Source organism: Castor canadensis, chromosome 17 (assembly GCF_047511655.1).
Source record: "Castor canadensis chromosome 17, mCasCan1.hap1v2, whole genome shotgun sequence".
NCBI lineage: Eukaryota > Metazoa > Chordata > Mammalia > Rodentia > Castoridae > Castor > Castor canadensis.
In genome coordinates, this window is record NC_133402.1 from 3,445,700 (window position 1) to 3,458,892 (window position 13,193).

The window sequence follows — 13,193 nt, forward strand, 5'->3', positions numbered from 1 at the left end:
AGAATGCTGCATGTTTTACCTTCAGGGACTCAAATGAACATTAAAAATTCCTCCACGAAGGGGTCACGTGACTTCTTTGTAATGGCAGCAGAGCAGATTGATGGTTAGCTCTCCACACTGCTCAGGTTGGTTGTGATCTGTAAACACCTATTCCTGACATTTTTAAGGGGCAGTTGGGATGCAGGGGAGACCTCAACCCCAGGGAGAGTCCTTTGTCCAGACAACTGCCCATCTGCTCCCTGCCCAGCTCCAGCACTGCAAGAGAATATACAGACAGCTTTTCCTGGAGCATGCAGCACAGAATGCAGAAAGGAGGCTGAGCAAGGAGACGTAAAAAGACCTGAGCCATAGAGGACAGTAACAAAGTCCCAAGGTTGAGTGTGCCCTCAGCAGGAAGCACTAGCAGCAGCTGCCTGCCTTTGCTGTCACGAGCCCTAACAGAATGCCTTGACACTCACATCTCTGAGGTCTGTCACCACTTGGTAATTGTGATACCAGATCGCTGTTCATTCACCAAACATTTACTAAACATTTCTGTTTACCACATGCTGTGGCAGGTACAGAGGCGATGAGAGTTGCCCCCTCAGTCATGGTTCAACTTGTGTGGAGCCCATCACATGAAATGGGCCCAGGCCACAAGCTGATGTGACACAGTCAGGTTGCAATGCGTGGGAGGAAGGCACACGGGGGGCACTCTGGGAAGCACAAGACAAGGCATCTTGCAAAGACTTGGGAAAGTGAGTGCTGTGGTTTGAGTTTTTTTCCCTCCAAAATTCAGGGGTTGCCAATGTGACAGTACTAAGAAGTCACGAGGGCTCCTACCCCATGCATGGGGCTGAGGCCCTTGTTATAAGAAGATTCATGCAGCATTCTGACATCTTGCCTTCCCACCTTCTGCCCTGTGAAGACACTGTTCCTCTCCTCTGAAGGATGAAGCCCTCTACAGTCAACCAAATTGTATCAGTGCCTTGATTTTTGGACTTCCTAGTCTTCAGAGCTGTGAGAAATAAATTTCTGTTCGTTATAAATTATCCAGCCTGTGGTGTTCTGTGATACCAGCATGAGCAGACTTAAGACAGAAGACCACCAAGATAACATGTCCCCCAGGTAAGGTCAACCCAGGCAGCAGGTGTTTCTAGAATAGTCCATGGAGGTCCTTCTAATAAAGCTTTTGGCAGGCACAGTCAAAAAATGGTACTGAGTTAGTGCAGCTGGGACAGAGAGTGTGTGTGGGATAATGGCCAGGGGGAGCAGGGCCGATGGGCATCACCACAGTCTGCATCCTGGAAGCTACTAAGAAGCAGGGAAAAAAGAAGGCCAGCTGGAGGGCCAGCCCAAGGCTGAAGATGAGCCAAGGAGCTGGTGGAATGCCACCTACCGTGGGTGGGAGGGGAGTGGGAGACATGGTGGAAATGGGGAACTTAACCCCTAAATGTGGGGATGACAGGCAACATTCAGAGATACAGTGAGCAAGGGCTTGGCTTTGGGAAAGGAGTCCTGAGAGTTGAGCTTGAGCTCCATCACCTCCGAAATGTGGCACCTACATGGACTACTTCATCCCTCTACCATTTGGTTCCTATAAGGTGGGCTGAGAACAGGACCACTCCATGGCAAGGCTCCAATGATTCTTACATGTAGCCTTCACAGGGCCTGGTGCACAGTGTGTACTTGGTAACAGCACCTATTATTATCAACATAGAGTGTGACCTGTTTGTCACCAAGAGCCCTTTTCATACTCCTTCTATGTACAAAAGTATGTGCAGAGCTTTTCAATCAAAATTGTTCCAAATCTGTTTCTACACTTGAATTTTTCTTTAGGGAGCTCTGAATGACCAACTGTAATGACAACGCTGCTAGTGTTACAAAGGTCAAACACACCTAAGTGGCCACAGCAAGGAAGTTTGGTGGATAAAATTAATACATTTTTATTTAGGGTTCAATAGAAAGAGCTAGTTTAAAGTGAAGCCATTTGTCCAAACCAGAAAGATATCAGAATGATACAGTAAGACAAGGCTTAGTTACCCAAAGGACACACCTTGAGAAAGGTGTTAGGACAAAGTTTCTGAGCTCAAGCTTAGTAGAAGCCTTAAGTCAGCAGAGTTAACGGTTTAATGAGTAACCACACACATGGATCCTGGGTCCAACACTTCACAGAATGGCTCTTCTGGAGCAGAGGGTCAGAATAAGGCAGCTAAATGATTTATTTTGTTAAACACACACACAGAGAATAAACATCATTTCTGTTTTTCTTTCCTGGTAGTTGATTTTCAATCTCACCAGCACTTATGTCTTTTATTAGCTTCATTTTACAATGGCTGCAGAGGGGGAGGCATTTCCTAACATGTTCCTGTCTGGTGGAGGAATCTGTCTGCAGCTGTGTGCTGGGATGATTAACATGGTCAACATCCCTGAGTGTTCTTAAGTACCATCAGTCTTCCTCATCAGTGGATTCTGCATCCATGGGTTAAACTGACCATGGATCAAAAATATTTGAAAAAACTGCTTCTGTACTGAACCAGTATAGATTTTTTCCTGGTCACTAGTCCTTAAACAATATAGTACACCAAATATTTAAATCATCTAGAGATGATTTAAAATATACGAGAGGATTATAGGTTATATGCAGATATTATGCCATTTCACAGAAGGCACCTGTGTGTCCTCAGACTTGTGTCTATGGGGGTCCTGGAGCTAACCCCCATGGATACTGAGGGATGAATGTATATCAACACTTTGAGGACAAAAACTGCTATGCATACATGGGCGATCAGTTTTGGTGAACTGAGTATAATCTGAGGGAGTGACAAAGTCCATTTTGGAAAATAACAAGGATTCAGATATATTTTATCCTGGTCTTTTTCTGAGAGACTCTTGCTTTGGAGTGAGAAATCTTTAGTCTCTAGGAATCAAGGACAAGACTGTCAATGCAACAGAAAGGGAAGAATAACTAGTATGTTTAAAACATAATAAATGCCTAGAAGCTGACATCACTGATGATTTAAACAATAAACACAGAGAGGCAATCAGCTTGGGCTGGTTCATAAACATTCTTTTCACTTTGCCTTATATTTTTCCTCACAAGTAGGTCTGAAATGGCCAAAATTACTTAAACTAAAATGCAATCAGTCAATAAAGAAAATAAAGATTAAAGGCACTTTGTCATTATTTTTTAAGACAGGGTCTTCCTAGGTAGCTCAGGCTGGCCTTGTACTCATGATCCTCCTGTCTTAGCCTCCTGAGTGCTGGGATTATAGATGTATGCCACCATGCCTAGCTTTGAAGCACTCAACCTACCAGGTAGTGTAGGGCCTATAAGGTTAGATATGATATTGTATAATTATCTGTTGCTTCTTAAGAAGACCAAAAGTTTTGATGAAAGTAAAATCATCTGGTGTTAACATTAAAACACTCTAGATGGCTTTTAGTCCTGCCACTTCTATGTAAAATAAATGATCACCAAAATGGACAAGTTCTGGTTTGCCCAATAGTTGATGACAAATCACAGATTCTAACAGCAGGTGGCTCTTGGTGAAATTGAACGTCTTTTTTTTAAAATGCAGTCCAAGCAATAACATATGGACAGATTTAACCCAACAAGGTGAAGAAATAAAAGCCTGTTTAATTTGACCTTGAGTAAAACTTCAGCCTAAGAAAACACACACACACACACACACACACACACACATCCTCTACATCTGAAAGGATTTTTTTTTTTTTTTTTTTTTTGGTGGTGGTATTAGGGATTGAACCCAGAGCTTCATGCAGGCAAGAGCTTTAGCATTTAAGCCACACCTTCAGTCCTTTAGTTGGTGTTTTGTTTTAGAGACTGGATCCTGCTATCTTTTTTCCTTGGTTGGCCTCAAACTCTCAATCCTCCTGCCTCCACCACGCCTGGCTCTGAACAGGAACTTTTTTACACCCAGCTTCCCCCTCTCTACTTGTCATGGGTAATGTGCTGCCACCAAGGTCAATGTGGGTGACTGGGCATCCACTTAGTGACCATGTCCTGTCGTCCTCTTCTAACGTCTACATTTGGTGTTCTAAGTACTGTGATACTGAATGCTAATACTATACGACGGTCCAGTGGTAACAAAGGTCAGCGGTCATGCCTCCTCCTCTAAACAACCTTAGAGCCATGCTTTAATATCATGAATCTTCACCAAAGCCCCAGAGTCAAGTGCTCTGGAAGATCCTATTTGGCACACCTGCCATGTACTATTCCATTCATTCATCTCACTTATTTGATCATTCATTTACCCAGCAAATTAAGTCTGTATTGGGTCCTTACTTAGGGTTAGGACTGGGCTAAGGGTTGAAAGACAAAAAGTGCTCCAGCTGTCAAAACTGAGTCAGATGGAAATTTTTACTTCTATGCTTGACTTCAGTTCCCTTGTCTTTGAAATGGAAATATTACATCATAGGGCTGCTGTGAGAGTTAAATGGGTTGGTATGTGGAAACAGGGAAATGCAAAAAAGAAAGACAGCACTTCTTCTGAGGAGTAACTCAGAGAACACCAGGATAAGAAAGAATAATACAGGGAGTGAATTTGATCAAAGTACATTATATATATGTGCATATGGAAATATCACAATGAAACCTCTTTATACAATTAATACATAGTAGTAAAAAATTCAGAAGGCAAAGAAAAGAGTAAACTGAGGAAGGGCATGAATAAGCAGTAGAGTTGCTGGTCAGCAGTGAAGAGGAGGACAGGCAAGTGGTGACACAACCTCCAAGAGAGAGTTACAAGGATCCCAGCTTATGCTGACAGTGTTCAAGAGGCATGAAAGCACTTTTACAATGAGTTGTAGACAATAAAAGGGAAGAAGTAGAGGTCCAGGCTAACAGTATGGAGGACCATAAGATACCAGAGGTTAAATAGCCGTGAGCCCAGACTGCTGGGAGGAAAGGCACCAGGAACTGAGAAATATGACCAACCAGTCAACTTCTGTTTGCCAAGTAACACCACCACCAATTCACCAGACCCCAGAAGAGGCCAGGCTATCTATGCAGTGGTACCAGTTAATGGAAACTATATTCTGTTCCAACAGAATTAAGAAATAACAGCTAATTTGAAAGGTTAAGAGGTCCAGATTTACGTATAGGACAAGCATAATGGAAAAAAGATTCTAGGAAGAAGAGAAATGAAAAACTAGATTTAAAATCTGAGAATAGGACTGGGGGTACAGCTCAGCGGTAGAGCAATTGCCCTGTGTGTCTGAGATCCTGGGTTTGATCCCCAACACTGTAAAAAACAAACAAACAAAGATCATTTATATGAAACGCCCACAACGGGGAACTCTGAGGAGACAGAAAGCACACTAGTGTTCTCTAAGGGTCTAAGAGGTGAGGCAACTGCAAATGAATATAGGGTTACTTTTTTGGGGTAAGAGATATATAAGACTGTGGTAGTGGCAGTACAGCTTTTGAATATGCTAAATGTCACAAAATTGCACACTTTAGAGGGTTAGTTGATAGTATTTGAATTATCGCTCAACAAAGCAATTTTTTTAAAAGAGAAAAGAATCAAACTGTGAACTTCAATGAAACACAACAGTTCTGAGATTTTGAGAAGGAACAAAGCCAGAAGAAATTTATACTCCCTGAGAATTCAAGGTAAAGGAGTGGACAGTGGCAGGTAAAAGAAAAATACTAAAAACAAAAGTTTAGAGATAGATAACATGGCATAACACATAAATAAGAAGCAAGGCCAAACAACCTTGAGGAACTGAAAATTCTACATGGCAAAACTCAGAAGTCTGGAAGAGATTAAACACAACAAAACAAAAGAAAATTTGACCTTCATAAGATACCTCCAAGAATCACCAGATTTTCAGCTCTTACTTTTGCAGTATAGTCCAAAAAGGTTGGGCCAACACCGAGCCAGAGTGTCAAACCACCAACACAGCACCCTGTGGCATATGTGCACCGCACTGCTCAGCTGGCCTCACCACGCACCCAGTGCCTGGCCACACAGGCAGGAGCTGCAAGCTGTCCTTGCCATCTTGGATGGTACTTCATCTTCATCCAGGAGGAAATTCACATGCAAGGATGCTTTCCACTCACCCTTGGTGGTTCCACCTCCATGCACATCTCTGATGGGCATCTTTGACTGGGAAGGACAGACATATGGACAATGGAACCAGCTTTCCTGTAAGTCTTAGATTAGGCAAAGGGCAATACTTGATTCAAAGGATTCCTGACTAACTCTTGGTGGGAGCAGCCATATAGGTCTTTGCCATCTGTTACTCTGTGGGATCTTTACCCAGACTCTGACTTCCTTCCAAATCACTTGCTGTGAATTTCCGTAGTTTTCAAATCACCCAGGTTGCATTTAGGTTTTCTCACTTTGGATGGGCATTTTGCATCCTGGCTGATACAGTCACTGAAGCAGTTTCTCAGACTGCATTCTCTTGTTTATTGGGCACATGGCAGACTGATTGAGCCCCAAGCCCCTTCTCTTCTTAGATACCTTCAAGGTCTGCAATTTCATTTCAGCACCAGTGGCAGTCTTTCTTTTTCAGCCTTCTTCAGAAGAATTCAAGCTGTGTTTGTGTGTATTTCCAATAACCTCCCAAGTGCTGCTGCACAGAGTGAGAGGCTGAGAACAGAGACCCTCTGCCCCTTGGAGACGTCAGGGGCTGAGGGACTTGCCCTCCCACTGCACAGTATGGGATTCTCATTTAGTTATGCCCCAAGAAAATCGCAACTACGTTGTAGACTCAGGCACAATCCAATTGAAAGTGAAAGCAAGGCAATGAGTAGTTGAGTGCCTTTGTTCAAAAGGGCAGGACAAGAATGGGTTGTGGGGCATCTGACTCACAGAGACTTGGTTTACACAAAACACTGACCTTGAGCTGTCATGTACAATGCAGCCCTCACTCACACAATAGGGCTGGAGAAGTCCTCAGAGGTTCCCTGGTCACATGGTGGAAAGTGAGCTCTGGTCCAGACCCTAGAAGAACCACTGTTGTTAAAGAAGAGATGGAAGTGGGCAGAAGTCCAGGAAGGAAGGTTCCAGACCAGGAGAGATGCTGGGCCCAAAGAAGATGGCACAATACTCAGAGAAGAAGAGACATAAAGACAACTAGCACTATGGGAAAGAGATAGTATTCTACACTGCACTAGACCACGCTTAAAAAAAAAAAAAAGCCAAAAAACAGAAATACACCAATACACAATCACAGAAAACAGTAATTTTCTATAGCAGTAAATATTTTTCTTATTTACATCATATTTTAAAAGAACACGAAAATTATGAAAATTATTACAAAATGTCTTAGAAACAGAAACATGAGGAAATATAAACTGAAGACTGGCGGTCCTCTGGTCTGAGGTGCTTTGAGCCCCGGGCTATACAGGCTTTCCCTTTGTTGAACATGGCACACTACACAACAAGCAGTCCTAAGGTGCTCCTGCTCAGACTCTGTCTGTTTGCTCATGTTTGGTGGCACTGGGATGTGAACTCGCCCTTGCTAGGTAGGTGTCAACTACTTGAGACAGGCTCTCAGTCAAAGCTGCTTTTTTTCTTAGCATTATATTTGAGATTCATCCATATTAATCCATGTGATTCATGTTCATCTGTTTTCAGTATTATGAGGCTTTTCACTGAAGAGTCTATAATTTGGAAAAGAAAAACTGGAAGTATTAAATTAATTGACACCAGTTAGAAACTCTGTGTCCTATTAAAAATAAGTTGGGCCTGGTGCTTCATGCCTGTAATCCCAGCACTTGAGATGCTGAGGCAAGAGAATCATAAGTTCCAGGCCACTCAAGGCTACACAGTGAGACCATTTCAAAAAACAAACAAATAAACAACAACAAAAAAGAAATACGACAAATAGGGCAAAAATATGGAAAAATACCTTTGATTCAAAGAGCACATCTTAAGTATAAATTTAAGAAGAAATAGAACCGCAGTTTAAAAACATCAGGAGAGAAACAAGAATGAAAGTAATGTTACTGAAAGAAAAAGTTACAGAAATCAAACATGGAGAAGATGGCAGGGCAAGATGAGGCACCATAAGATCATGTTAAAGTGGACAAAAATCAGAACAGAAATAAAAGGAATGCTGAGAGGTAATACGCCACTGACCCCAGTATAGAAAACCCTCATAACTGCAGTCCAGGCTGATGTGCCTGCACCAGCTGTGATTGAGAAATGAGAGAGGCGTCACAGCAATCACCCAAGACCAAGTATCTGCCTGGTCCGAGCCAGGGCCTGGGTGCTGCTGGTGAAAGGAGCCTGGATACTTCACCTCGCACAGCTGGGTTTAGAAGACAGACAGAAGTGGGACCCAAGGAAGAACTTCTGCAAAGTTCCTAAAACACTGAGGACCTGAAAGCTACTTCGAGAGATAAGGTGATACCCAGGGAGCAAGGGAGTGGCCTGGATGCACAGAGACCTGTGCTGTGCAAGAGGACTTCCTGTGACTGTGGCAATGCCCTACTTCTGTCCAGGTCAGGAGCCTCTAGCATATACTGAGTACTTGAAACAAGGCTCGGATGAATATGGAGCTGAGCTTGCTGGGGTTTTTTGTTTGTTTGTTTTTGCGGTGCTGGCGTTTGAACTCAGGGCCTACGCCTTAAGCCACTCCACCAGCCCTTTTTTTGAGAAGGGTTTTTTTGAGATAGAGTCTTATGGAACTATTTTTCTGGTCTGGCTTTCACCTGAGATCCTCCTGATCTCTGACTCCTGAGTAGCTAGGATGACAGGCTTGAGTCACCAGCACCTGGCCTGAGCTTGCTGTTTTTGAAGTATAATTTAAATTTTAAGTATGGAAACTATTGTAGTGAACAGTGAAGATCCACATCCTTCCTTACTGGTGGAAAGGAATCAACCAGAAACAGAAAGCTCTTTTTTAATCTTTATTAAATAGAAAGGAGGTAGTAAAAACTACTAAAAGGATGGCTAGGATAAAAAGAAAAGCTAAGTACAAACTGGCAAGCATTAACTCTGAACTTATCATACATGATGACTGGTAGCAAATACAGGGAGAAATTGCTGCATTAACAGTAGACTAGTTAATGCAGAAACAAAAAAGCAGGAGATACCAAACAAAATGGCAGATAATCACTAAGAATAAGGAAACAGGAGAGCTTGGAAACACTTGAATATTTTCAACAAATCTTTAAAGACAGTGCCGGGCATAGTAGTGCATACATGCAGTCCTAGCACTTGGGAGGTTAAGGCAGGAGGATCAAAAGTTGGAGGCCAACCTAGACTATATAGTGAGATCATGTCTCAAAAGACAAAAAACAAAATAAGACAAAAAAAAAAAAAAAAAAAGCCCTTAAAATGGGATGGAAGATTGACTCAAAATCTCATCTGGAGCCTGTATCTATGTTGCTTGACCTTGCTTGACATATATTATTTAGAAAGAATGTTTGTAATACGAATATTTAAAGATACCAGAATTTCCCCCTTTGAATTTTACCACAATTCCTAAAAACAAACACCCGAGCTCTTTGATCTTTCACACCATTACAAGCGACACACATATTTTACAACATGCCACTGTACAAATGACCAGGCTGGGGGCCCTCTGACACCTCAGGGCCTAATGTTTAACTAGGCCACGGTGCTAACAGGACTGGACAGAAACAGCAGGCTGGTGGGAGCAGGTCTTCCAGGAAAGGTTTTACTCCAGTGTTCCTTGCGCTCAGGACTTATCCCAGGAAAGTTCAGGAAGCAAGGAGAATACAATCCAGGTCACCTAAGCCAATGTCCACTGTCTGCTTTGCCCCCTCCTAGACCACCCTGCATCTTGGACGCCTCTACCTTCCCACCAACCTGCAGTGTGGTCATCCAGCAGCAGCCCACCAGGACCAAGGCTGTGGAGTGTGCACTGTGGTGGAGTGGCTCTGAGTGTTAAGTGAACCTCAGAAAACAAACTCCTCCTTACTGCCTCCATGCTCCATCTGGGCCAGGACATCAGCCCTTGTGGCTGATTGACTTACATATCGTGCCTTCCTGGCATGAATGTGGGTGACAATACCTGGTCCCCAGTCACAGACTAGAAGTCACTGGATCTTGACATCTGCTCAGTGTCAGTGTAAGGCTCTCCCTCCTCTGGGTTCACCATAACAGCCCTGTTAGGCCTTGTGAAGTTCCCGCCAGGATCCACACTGACACCTCTGGAATCCAGGCAGTGAGCCACTCGTTCTCAGTCCTAATGGCTACCTTACATTGCACATTTATTATGCTTTTGCCACATATTTAACTTGTAATGTCCTGTTCCCATTCAGAAATAAAATTAAATTCATGTTCATCACCTTTAATCACTGAGACCATCAAAAATATCTCTAGAGGGCTGGTGGAGGGGCCTGCCTAGCAAGCATGAGGCCCTGAATTCAGACCCCAGTACCACCAAAATTTATTTTTTAATTCTAGGAAATAAAAGGAAAAACAAAAACAGAAACAAAAATATCTCTAGGTCTAGAGGAGTGGTGGAGTGCCTGCCTCACAAGTGCAAGATCCTTAGTTTAAACTTCAGTATCACAAAACAAGAACAAAACAACTCCAGTAAATTTGCAAACAGCCTCCGTGCAGCCTTCCATCAGTCACCCTTGGATGCAGTAGTAGGTGCTCAGCAGAGGTGATGACACCAAAGCTGTGGGCTTTAAAAAGTGGCCACAGCCAGGCATGGTGGTAGATGCCTATATACCAGCACTTGGGAGGCTGATGTAGGAGAAGCGTGAGCTTGAGGACAGCCTGAGCTGACAAGTGAGTTCAAGATGAGCCTGGACTATATAGTGAGACCCTGCCTCAAAAAAACTAAATAAGTAAGTAAAATAAATAAGACAAAAGTGGCCCTGAAACACATATGCTCTCTCTATGCTTCTCTCTCCTGCCAAGACAGGATCAGCTGGAGGATATTTTAGAGACTAAGTAATCTGAAGTTCGGTGCATGTGTAAAAGCATATATATGTTTATGAGAATATGTGTACATGTGTGTATATGTGTATATGAACATCTGAAGCAATTTGAAAAGGGAAACATTTCTTAACTTTTTTTGGGTGGTACTGGGGTTGAGCTCAGGGCCTCACACTGGCTAGGTAGGTGCTCTACCACTTGAGCCACACCCCCAGCACTTTTTTGCTTTCGTTATTTTTTCAGATAGGTTCTTGTATTTTTGCTAGGGCTGGCCTCAGACAGAGATCCTCCCACTTACAGTCTTCCATGTAGTTGGGAACACAGGCACATGCCCACCATACCTGGCTTATTGGTCAAGATGGGGAAGATAGGGTGTCTCACTAACTTTTTGTCCAGGCTGACCTTGAACCATGATCTTCCCCAGTCTCTATCTCCCAAGTACCTGGGATTAGAGCCATGAGTCACTGTGCCTAGTCATTTCTTAATTTTTATCCTGTCCATTTTTCAATTAATAATAAGATCCTAAAATGAATCAAGAATGGACTAGGCCTGTTATAAATCCTTACACTGTAATCACCTTATTCTGACTGTGTCTTGCTACCCTCAGGACCTACAGTACCTCACTGAAGGCCTAACACAAGGGATATTCAGATATGTAAAGAACTGAAGCCATTTCTACCAGGATGGTGCATTTGCAAATAGCATTACAACCAAGGAAGAGTAGAATAAAGTACTGTGTGTGTGTCATTTCTCTAGGGACTGAATTCTTCAACCTTCCTCACATAGTGAGGAATAGGATATTTATTGGTTCTGAGTCCCCATTATAGACCAGGCTAGAGACCAGGAAGAAAACTGTGAGCAGGTGACAAAAGCTCTCTACAATAGGGAACAAGTGAGCAGAGGGGCTGTTTGGGACACAGTCAGAGAAGCCCTCTCAGAAGAAATGACATGCGTGGTGCGGAGATGATTGTGGCATGGCTATGGGGAAATGCCCCAGATGGAGGAACCAGTGTGGGAAAGACTGTGGCATGTTCAGCTGGCTGAAAAGAAGGCCACTGTTGCTGAGTGAGGGAAGAAGAGTGGCACTGGAATGGCGCTGGAGAGATGTGCAAGGTCCTGGAAGACATCGAGGGGCATCTGGATTACATGCTAGGCCAGTAGAGGACTCTGCAGAATTTTAAGAGGGCACAAAAACCAGTTTTATTTTTATTTACATTTTAATTTGTTCTAAATTTTTTCATTTGAACTAATTTTAGACATACAGAAAAGATGTAACTATATTCCAAGGATTTCCCTTATATCTCTCACCCCACTTCTCCTAATGTGAACGTCTTATTGTACTATACCAAGCATAAACTGTATTTGAATTTCATCAACTTTTTGTCTCCTTTCTGTTTCAGCATCTATCCAAGACCCCACATTGCTTGTTGTTCTTCTCTCTCTCTCTCTCTCTCTCTCTGCTTCCCTGAGTAGCAAGGATTACAGGTGTGAGCCACTGGAGCTTTTCAAAAGTCACTCAGTCACAGGTGGCGCGAGTGGCTTTGGAGACAGGAGCAACCTCAAGGCTCAAGACAAGGTTGTTAATGTGGTGAAGGCAAAGGAAGAGGGCCTGGTCCAGTGCCCCTGCAGGACACAAGCAGGCATATTCGTGATTTAAAGTCAGGGCAGAATGGACAGGTTGTAGCGTATGAGTGTAAAGATGCTCCCCAGGTTCTGCCTGCGCACACAGATAGAGAGTAATACCTTTACTGAGACAAGTCAGACCAGAGGAGGCAAACATTTGGGGGCAAAATCAGGAGCTCAATTCTGGACCCCTCAGGTTGAAGGTGAGTGTGACATACCCAAGAAGAGGTGACGGAAGTAACTATACCACCGAAAACACAAGGGAGATCTATGTGAGAGATGGACTGTCCATCCTATCCCCACGAAGAGTTCAGTGAAGGAAGTGAGCCTGAGGTAGTACAACGTTCAAAAATAATGAAGGAAGGGCACTCAAGCAATGGAGTCTGAGGAGGGACAGGAGGGATCAGGGGACAGGTGGGACCATAGGATTCAGAGGAAGCCAAGAGAAGGGGAAAATCAAGAGGGGACTGGCCACCATATCAAATGCTGCTGAGGAAGTGCGAGGCCATCTGAGAAGTGAGGCTGGACAAAGGAGGACCATGAGGTCCATGCTGGCCACAGGCCAGATAGGGTGGGACGGGGTGTGAAGGTAAGTGGAGAAAGCAAATATATTTATCCTTCAGAGCAATGTGGCCATGCAGCATGCCAGTGGAATGGGGTGGTGTAGCAGCCTGGAAGGATCAGTGCAGGGCG

General features: G+C 43.5%; 1 protein-coding gene across 2 annotated transcripts in view; it reads right to left on the minus strand.

Annotated features, from left to right (window-relative positions):
* Nucleotides 1-13,193, minus strand: part of Adcy9 (adenylate cyclase 9) — a 116,455-nt gene that overhangs the window by 39,142 nt on the left and 64,120 nt on the right. The window lies entirely within an intron of this gene.